Raw genomic sequence first — 10,744 nt, 5'->3', positions numbered from 1 at the left:
CTTGCTCTTCGGGTCATTTTTTCGAGTTGTAATATTATGTTGTTTTTGGCCGTTTTTGCAACATTCAATGTTATGGCATGTCTGAGCACACTATTTTGTGCAGTTTACAGCCTNCTTGCTCTTCGGGTCATTTTTTCGAGTTGTAATATTATGTTGTTTTTGGCCGTTTTTGCAACATTCAATGTTATGGCATGTCTGAGCACACTATTTTGTGCAGTTTACAGCCTTTTGTAGGTGTTTTTGAGACATGTCATTTTTTGACTTTTTCCATACTATAGTATGTATCGATGCTTTAGTATGGAAAAAGTATGGAAAAAGGTATGGAAAAAAATCAACAATGGCATGTCCCCAAAACACCTGAAAACAGTTAAAAAATACCGTGCCGAGACACGCCATAGCATTGAATGTTGCAAAAACGGCCAAAAATTCCATAAAATGTAATACTTAAAAAATGACCAACACATCAAGGCTATAGTATGGAAAAAGGTCAAAAAATGACATGACCCAAGAACACCTGAAAACAGTTGAAATCCACATAAAATAGCGTGCCCAGACACGCCATAGCATAGAATGTTGCAAAAACTGCCAAAAACACCATAATATTGCATGTCGAAAAAATGACCCGAAGAGCAAAGCTATAGTATTGAAAAAGGTAAAAAAAATGACTTGTCCCAAAAACACCTGAAAACAGCTGAAATCCACATTAAAATAGCGTGCCAAGACAAGCCATTGTATAGAATGTTGCAAAAACAGCCAAAAACACCATAATTGCATGTCAAAAATATGACCCGAAGAGCAAGACTATAGTATGGAAAAAGGTCAAAAAATGACATGTCTCAAAAACATTTAGAAATGGATGAAATCTGCATAAAATAGCGTGCTCAGACATGCCATAGCATTGGATGTTGCCAAACAAGCCAAAAACTCCATGAAATGTCATACTGAAAAAATGACCAAAACAGCAAGGCTATATGGAAAAAGGTGAAAAAATGACATGTCCCAAAAACACCTAAAAACAGTTGAAATCCACATAAAATAGTGTGCCCTGAAACGCCATAGCATAGAATGTTGCAAAAACAGCCAAAAACACCATAATATTGCAGGTCGAAAAAATGACACGAAGAGCAAGATATGGAAAAATGTCAAAAAATGACATGTCCCAAAAACACCAGCAAACAGCTGAGATTCACATAAAATAGTGTGTCAAGACCCACCATAGCATAGAATGTTGCAAAGCGGCCAAAAACACCATAATATTGCATGTCGAAAAGATGACCCGAAGTGCTAGGCTATAGTATGTAAAAAGTCAAAAAATGACATGTCCCAAAAAGACCCGAAAACAGCTGAAATCCACAGTAAATAGCGTGCCAAGACATGCCATAGCAAAGAATGTTGCATAAATGGCCAAAAACACCACAATATTGCATGTCAAAAAATGACCCAAAGAGCAAGGCTACAGTATGGAAAAACATTTTAAAAAATGGCATGTCCCAAAAACACCTAAAAACAGCTGAAAACTGCATAAAGTAGCATGCCAAGACACGCCATAGCATAGAATGTTGCAAAAACAGACAAAAACACCATAATATTGCATGTCGTAAAAATGACCCCAAGAGCAAGGCTATAGTATGACAAAAATGTCAAAAAATGACATGTCCCAAAAACATAAAGGCCAAGAATACCACAATATCGCATATTGAAAAAATGACCCAAAAAGCAAGGCTATAGTATGGCGAACAAAGTGAAAAAATGACATCCCTAAAAACAGCTGAAAACCGCATGAAATAGCGTACCGAGGTCTCCATAGCATAGAATGTTAGAAAAACGACCCAAAACACAGTAATATGGCAGGTTGAAGAAATGACCCAAAGAGCAAGGCTATATATAGTATAGCGAAAAATGACAAAACATGACATATCCCAAAAACAGCTAAAAGACAGCTGAAAACACATAGAATAGCAAGCCAAGGCACGCCATTGTCCAGAATGTTGCAAAAATGGCCAAAAACACCATATGGCATGTTGGAAGAAAAAAAAAAAAAAAAAAAGATCCAAAAAGCAAGGCTATACTATGAAAAAAAGGTCAAAAAATTATCCCAAAAACAGCTGAAAACCGCATAAAATAGTGTGCCGAGACACGCCATGGCATAGAATGTTGCATAAATGACCCAAAACACCATAAAACAGCTGAAAACTGCAAAAAAAAAAAAAAAAAAAGTGCCATGGCGAATCCACATTGAGGAGAACCTAACTCTAAACTGCTGAAAAAGGTCCAGTAGAGACTGCACTTCCTGAGTGTGCTCAGGAGTTCAAACATCACCCAGAGACTGCTGCTGTCTTTTCATCGGTGCTCCATAGAGAGCATACTAACGTACTGTGTATGCGTGTGGTACACCAGCTGCACAGTGGCTCAGAGGCAAGCGCCCCAAAGGGCCATTGACAATGCCAAGAAGATTGTTGACTGCCCTCTCCTCACTTTGGGGGACCTACACAGCTCCCACTGTCTCAAGAAAGCTCAGAACATTATAAAGGACATTTCCCACCCTGGACACTCCCTGTTTGAACTGTTGCCGTCAGGCAGACAGTACAGATCAACTAGGAAAAGGACAGACTTAAAAAAAGTCTTTATCCTACAGCAATAACCACAGTCAATGTAGCTACCAAATGAGAGCAGTTGCGCTACATACAATGTGCAAAAAGGGCTTGTGCAAACTACAGAAGAATATATGGCTGTGTGTGTTTATACTTGTTTTTTTATGTTATTTATTGAAGATATTGTTTATTTTTTAAGCTATTTCTCTTTGCACTTACAATTTGCCTTTAGATACTGTGTGAATGGTGCACTTGGCATTTTTGATTTCATTGTACATGTTACATGTTACAATTACAATAAAGGCCTATTCTATTCTTCTTCTTATTAATATGGCATGTCGAAAAAATGACCCAAAAAGCAAGGCTATAATATTGTGAAAAATGTCAAAAAATGACATGTCCCCAAAACACCCGAAAACAGCTGAAACTGAGACACACCATGGTGTAGAATGTTGCCAAAACAGCCAAAAGCACCATAATATGGCATATTGAAAAAAAATGACCCGTAGAGAAATACTACAGTAAGGTGGAAACTGTCAAAAAATGACATTTCCCAACAACAGCTGAAGGCAGCTGTAAACCACATAAAATGGTGTGCCAAGACACACCATGGTACAGAATGTTGCAAAAAAACAGCTCAAAACACCATTATAGGGCATGATGAAAAAATGACCCAAAAAGAAAGGCTTTAGTTTGGAAAAAGGTCAAATTATGAAATGTCCCAACCCAACCCAAAATGCCATACTTCAGTATAACAAAAAATGTCAAAATTTGACATGTCCCAAAAACAGCTGAAAACCACATTTAATAGCGTGCTGAGACACGCCATAGCGTAGAATGCTGCAAAAGTGTCCAAAAACATCATAATATAGCACGTGGAAAAAACAAGTGAAAATGTCATAGTATAGTATGTCGAAAAAAGTGAAAAAAGGACATAAAAAAAAAAAGCTGAAGCCCACATAGTATAGCACGTTGAGACACGTCATAGTATAGCTTGTCGAACACCAGGCCAAAAACGTCATAAAACTGCATGTGGAATAAATCACTGAAAATTTCATTGTAGGTTTTTATTTATGTATTACACAGTGTCCCAACTCTTTTTGGAAATAAAGTAGTTCATATTGAAAATTGTGTCAATATCCAACTGCATTAAACCAGATCTATTTGAGCAATACATTTACCTAACACTGACCAGTTTACAGCCTACTAAGTCTTTTCTTTAATAATACAGTTTTATGAGAGGCAATTATATATTTTTTTGTATTGTATTAAGATCACTGTGCAAGTGTTAAATCCAAGATTACATGTCATAAAAAAGGTTAATATAGAGTGATTATGTGATGTGATTCTCGGTGCTTCAGGTCACTATGTAATCACACACACATCTGAATTACCAGCAGCTTTTCAGTCACTTTTTTGATAATAGTTTAATCTTTAAATTGGTATGCTATGCACATAATAATTAAGCTTGGGTTTATTGGGCTGTATTAACAATACTCTTAAGCACTGCCAGTAAAAACACAAAACAGATATTTTTGTGTCACTGTTACTTCTCCAGGCGACCAAAGTAGTTATTTTTAATTAATTAATTTTAAACAATGGTGGGTGCATAACTGTCAGCTATGGCATATCATAACTCTACGGCCTTTAAATTTCTCGAAACAGTTGAAAAAATCAAACACTAGTGCAACCTTTGGGCGCCTGCACATGTGGGTGGGACTACATAATTTTTGCAGCTTTGGTGAGCAGAAGTGGATGCAAAAAGGCTGGATAGGGATGAATACATTTCAATTAGTCAGAGAGATGAAGTGCCCGTCTGCAATGACATGAGGTTATTTTGTGAAATCAGGCAACAACCACAGCAGCATGTAGTTTGATTAAATATATTTCAATCATAATCTGCCTGATTCATATTTTTTACCAATTAATTAAAAAATGTTGCATCCCCTTAATAATGTCTAAAGTACATTTTCCCAACTCCACAACTTATAATACTTTAAGAAAAGCAACAGACTGGCTGCTCATAGTTTCTGATTGCGTGTTAGATAAGGACTTTAAATGAAATTGAAATAAAGAAAGGATCATTTACAAAAAACATGTGTCTGGGCAGGCGGAAATGCAACATAATTTCATGCTATACTGCACTGCAGCATCTGATCTACATCAACAGACCTTAGCTCAGCTGCTCCAACCACCTCTGTTGTGCTGACCAGGAGGAAACCCAAAATGACTACAAAGAGACGCAAACAACTACAAAGAGACTCAAATAACTAATGGGAAGCACAAAATGACCAAAAGAGACATAAAATTACCCCAGTGAGACACAGAATGGCCTTAAAGGGACCCAAAAGATTACACAATGACACATAACAACAAAAAGGAGACACAAAATGACTAAAAAGATAGAAACAACCTCAAAGAGACACAAAACAATTCCAAGATGCACAGTGCCTACAAGAGACAAAAAATTACCAAAGGCCAGCACAACATGACCAACAGAGACACATTACCTTAAAGAGACCCAAATGACTATTAAACAAAACAAAACAAACACAAGGAGGCACAAAAGCCCCACAAAGAAACACAAAACAACCACAGGAAGATGCATAATCACTACAAAGACACACAAAATTACCAAAGGGCAGAACAATATGACCAGCATCTACATAAAATGACCTCATAAGACACAAAATTTTCTTAAAGAGACCCAAACAACTACAGAGCAACACAAAGCAACCACAAAGAGACTACAAATATACACAATGACTCCAAAGAGACACAAAACAACTGCAAAAAGACACAAAATTACCCTGAAGAGAAAAAATGCCATAAAGAGTACCACAACTACAAAAAGGCACAAAACAACCTCAAGGCAACAAATATGGCTAAAGAGACACATATTACCTTAAAGAGACACAAAACAACTGCAAGAAGACACAAATAAAACCCAAAAAAATGCATAAAGACTACAGCGAGATGTTAAACCACCACCAAGTCTCTTGGTCCTCCTCCTTTGTAGGAGGGGTGGGGATAAGTTAGTTGGTTTTTAGGGTTAATTTTGTTACGATATATATATTTTTTTCAGCCTGAAGGTGCAGTGGATCTATTCAATGAAACGTCCTGTGTGTGATATGAATTGCTCATGCAACTTTAACTGCTGTAACATTAAGATAAGGTGGTTAGTGAAGGAAGCTGCCTGTCTGGGGTCTTTTAGATTTATGGCCGTGATGCTGGATGTCTCTTGTGGTCCCCATTTGTGGGTAAGTACATCATTTTTTGACATCTGAATTGGGTTTCTGCATAGAGTCTCATTGTGGTTAATGGTTCAAAGAATAAGAACAGAAAATCCTGGGCTTTGATGAATGCAGCATTGTACATTACTTTGAGCAATCAATAAGCTAATTGGAAAATGAAATATTTATTTTTCTCATAAGTGGCCTCTTCAGTAATCCACCTTCTTGTCCCACAGTCTGGCATGGTGGAGACAGCATCAGAAGAAAAGGGTTTCCATCGCAGTTGCTTGACGGGCAGTTACCCAAGACATCAGTCATATCATGACTGTCCTCCTCGACTCTGTCTGTCACAACAGGCACAGCCACCTAATCCATCAAACATTCCGAGGTGTCACCGTCCCGCCTTTGACGGGAAAAAAACAACAACAAATTCCCCCAGAATTTGCAATCCATCTGAGTCCACTAGACAGTGTCAGATGCAGACAACCTTCTGTGTGCTAGCAGCTGCAGCACCTCAGTGTAGTGGGTGGTTCAAGGAGACGCACGCCTGCCTGTCATCCCCACGCCCTCCTGCTCACATTAAATTGTGCCGCATTTCTTACACTTCAATTTAAAAGCGTTTCCTTTTTTTCCCTTTGACTATGCTGGTCATTTGTGTGTTGAATAAGTTTCATACCCTGAGGGCTCATGAACTGTGTGCCACTCAAGCCCACTCCTTTGGTTTTAAAATGCATTAGTGTCAGCCTCAAACTTAAATGTTTGCAACGGAAGTAAAGTTTGTTGAGAGGAAAGTTCACTCCACTGATTTTACACAACTTTAATAATGTCTGTGGCTCTGGAAGGAGTTTTGTCAAGGTCTGAGATGATGACTTAAGTTAAGTGCAAATTGGGGATGTCAAGTTAAAAAGACCAGTCAGGTGTGGTCAAAAGCTGCTATTGGGATGCATTAAGAGAAAATTTTAGTGGTTTTTGGGTCTGACCCAAAGTGGTGACTTCAGATTGCAGTATCTCTGCTGCATCCTGCAACTTATTGTAAATGTGATGCTAAATTGCCAACAAGTTCTCACTCCGAGTGCATCTACTGCTAGCTCACCTAGCACCACAGAGCAAGCTAGTGTTACAGCTCAGCAAGGAGAAAGTCATTAATGTTTAAATCTTGCGATATCAGGAGCACAGACATTGAATAGATGCATGTCTCCTTGATTTTCCTTACTTCTGATGAGAGACATTACTGTTGAGTTTTTCAACTTAACTTTAAGCACAACAAGCTGAGTGCCATCCAGTTTCATTATATTCTAGAGAAGACAGACATCTCTACAGCTGATCTCTCCAACACTCTGCAATGTGCAAAACAATCAAGATTAATAGATAGCACTACAGGAAGGATTTCCCACACATTCATTTATTTGTAGGGGCCCACCATGTTTAAACAATCTGCCACCACATGTTGTTTTTATATTTTTGGAGGTGGACCACTCATTAGGATCACTATAGAGAATGCTTTTTGATTATTTATTACATCTCTTGGGGTGCAGAGCATACTCTGGGCACAGGCAGAGAAGCAGGATGCTAGGAGCAGTGAAAGTGAAACTTAACTGTTCCAAACATTAGGTCTTAAAGTTTACACTCACTTCCTCTGCAGCAGCTGCTCCTCTTATCCTTTGATTTGATTAGCTCTGACAAGATTGACAAATTAATAAACTACCCCATGGCTCAAACTCCTCAAACTGCTATTGAGGGACAAAAAAAGCAAAGAAGTTTATACAAGTTCAGTCTGCATTGTGTTCACATAGATTCAAATTCTTTGGGAAACACTGATAGGTAAGAGGAAACATATGTATTTTTTGATTCTGGGGTCAACTTTCCCTTTAAGTTACTGTATGTCTTCCTAATGTAATGCTTATGACGTTTCTGAATAAAAAGACTGTCTTATCAGGAAATTTTATATTCCTTTTTGTTTATCTGTTGGTCTGTTACACCCTCTTGTTTTCCGACTTGATCATACTCACTTATCTTTTTCTGCCTCTATCCATCTCACTCTGTGCTCTTATTGCATTTTAAGCTTGACGGCTACATTCATCGTGCCACATATTGCTGCTGGTGGCAGATTTGCATAACCTCTTGTCATGAGAGTTGAATAAAATGTTAGATCTCGCTGACTGTATGCAGTGTAAAGACTGGCAGGAGCCTGGGGGAGCTGATGTGGTTGGCAGGCAACAGTGAGCCTCAAGATCACCTGGTTAAAATGAATGTCACAGTTCAGTCATGACCAGGCAGCTGAACAGGAGCAACTGTCCATGGGGACTATCGGTGCGCACAGGGACAAGAGGTAACATGGAAAGCTATTATTTCCCCGCAGGATTTTGTGATACAGCTGGACTGCTTCTGGTCAGGCTAACATAATGTAAATGAATGCAGGAAACAGTATGTAGTATATTGTAGCTATATTGTAATTACTGCAGATTGTAAAATAACCCAGAAGAGGTAATAAAATAGTAACATAATACAAATCCGAGAATCTCATTGTAATAATCACTGTGAATGTCTGTCCTTTTTGCATCTTTAAATAAATTAAAAAACCTTGGCCACACTCTTTGTGCTATCAGCAATGTTAGGACCTTCTCAGAAATCAAATCACAGGCTAATGGAAACAAATTAGCTTGCGCTTACCTTTAAATCTCCTTACCCTTTAGAGATAAGCACAAATTGTGGATAATACATTTGCTGTTATATATATTCAATTTACGGGGCGTCACTTGTTGATAAAATTAGGAGAGTTTAAAAGGCTCTGAGATATTTGGGATTCAAGCACAAGGTAAACTAGTAAGGCGCTCAGACTTTTTCATGTTTTTTTTTCTGCACATGAGAAGTGCTCTGGAGGCCATCATCGGCGAGAAAAATAGGTTGGCATGAGTAGTAATAGAATTCTCTTGTTAGCCTTTTCAACAAGTCTGTCTTATTCTCATTTCAAGGTGATTGTCAGCCTCATGCTCAGTTTATCTTGGATGATGGATTGAAAGGCCATGGACCAGAAACAGAAGAGAAAAGGATAATCAAAAATACAGGAAGAAGAATTAAAACAATGAAAGAGCCAAAAAAAAAAAGGTCTTTTCACTGTCTGTAGAAAGAGGGGAGAGAAAAATGAAAAGTACACATTGAGAAAAAGGAGTGAGAAAAGAAAATCAAAATGGATCTATGCATCTTATAGTTCTAAGAAACAACCAGGCACATTCTTCCCCTTTAAATGTGAGCAAGAGAGAAGCAACTCTACGGTACGCCACAGCACATCAACCATTAAGGGAGTGCCACAGAAATTAACATGCCATTAGTTCATACATTCCCAGAGCCTGATGCAATTAAAGCTAATGTCTTAGTAGAAGTCTGTGGTAATTGACTGAAAGGCATGCATGAGTTTGTATGTGGATATTGCTTCAAATTAAAAAAATTATAGTCCCTATCTTATCATCTTGTTTGAGAATTAAGCTGTCGGAGACATATCAGCGAAACAAATATGACTTAAGCTGCCAGATGCAGGAAAAGTTTCAAAGAAATCAGGGTCTCATTAGCTGTTGTACACCAATACTTCAGTTATGCTGAAATGCAGGGTGGAAATCATTTGAAACATACAAGGTAGTTATTCTATAAAAGCTCATTATAGTCTAAAATGAGGTAATTTAGGCTTCCACGTACCAGAAGGTTTTCAACACATTGAGCCTCATTAACTTTTGTAAATCAATATTTATGCCACTGAAATATGCTGAAGTGCTGCACTGTGAATTTCTAACCAAACCATAAATGACAACTATTTCATACTTGTTGGTTAAAGAAATACAATGCAGGATTTTCCTTAAAAAAAACCAAAACAAAAAAAACCCCATTACAGACGCATTTGGAAGTTATGTCTCTCAATCATTTCTTTTGAAGTCTGTTGGGTTGTATTTTTATGCAGAGACTCTGCCCTGTGCCTGTATTTTCTGTGCTCAGGATGGTGATGGGCATGTACCCCCACAGTACCCACTGGAGATTGGGGATTTGTAAAAAGGTAGCGACCAGGTATTCAAGAGACACAGCACCGAAAAAAAAACAGTGAGGCAAAATGCCAAATCAAAGTCCAGGGCTAGGTTTAACTTTCACTTTTGCTGATAAGCGTGTTTACAAACATTAAACAACAATCCTTCCAATAGAGATCAGGCAACAACATCATGCACAGTGCACTCGGGGTAGTAGTAGCCGTACTCCAGGACACGCCTCTTCAACAAAGCCATAAAACAAGAATGGACTGGTCTGAGAGCAAGTGCAACATTCCCTACCAAACTTGAACAAGGAAGTACAGAAACGAATACTTATGTCAATATTATTTATGTTCTTTTTTGCTCTCTCAATGCCCTGGGTGATCCTCATATCCAGTGGTCTCATGGAGTGTGCATAGAGTCCACAGCAAGCTGGAAAGCTGAAAATTGTGTTTGTCACAGCTCAACGTGATGATGCTCTGTAGTCTTACTCAGCCATTTGTTAGCAACCACTCTTATAAAGACATGAAAGCTTCAAAGTTTGCAAGTGTGATATTTCTGGAAATATTTTACATGTAAAACTAAATGTGAAAGCCCCTTCAGGTTGTGTTAACCACAGACTTTATTTCAGGATTCTAACCGAAAAACCATTTAGCCATCAAGCCCACTGAGTATGAGACAAGGGAATCGGAGGTGCTGAAATGCTTATTCATATCGGGGTTTTAGGACTCATTACTTGGGCACTCTATTAGTACTAGGTCTTCTTAGCTCAAGCCACAATACACTAAAAGTGTGTGAAGGCCAATGTTTTCAAACTCTGCATCAAGAGTTAATTTACCACACAGAACTGCAGCATCTCAGTATTGATAATTATGTTGCTTATACAAATTGGCTACCTGGGCTACATACA

General features: G+C 38.2%; 1 protein-coding gene across 1 annotated transcript in view; it reads right to left on the bottom strand.

Moving 5' to 3' along the window:
• grid1a (glutamate receptor, ionotropic, delta 1a) overlaps positions 1-10,744 on the bottom strand; it is a 296,842-nt gene that overhangs the window by 73,249 nt on the left and 212,849 nt on the right. The gene's annotated exons all lie outside the window — the stretch shown is intronic.

The sequence above is a fragment of the Plectropomus leopardus genome, chromosome 15 (assembly GCF_008729295.1).
Source record: "Plectropomus leopardus isolate mb chromosome 15, YSFRI_Pleo_2.0, whole genome shotgun sequence".
NCBI classification, from domain to species: Eukaryota; Metazoa; Chordata; class Actinopteri; order Perciformes; family Serranidae; genus Plectropomus; species Plectropomus leopardus.
Note: the sequence above shows the minus strand (reverse complement) of the source record. Positions and strands in the feature narration are given on the sequence as shown.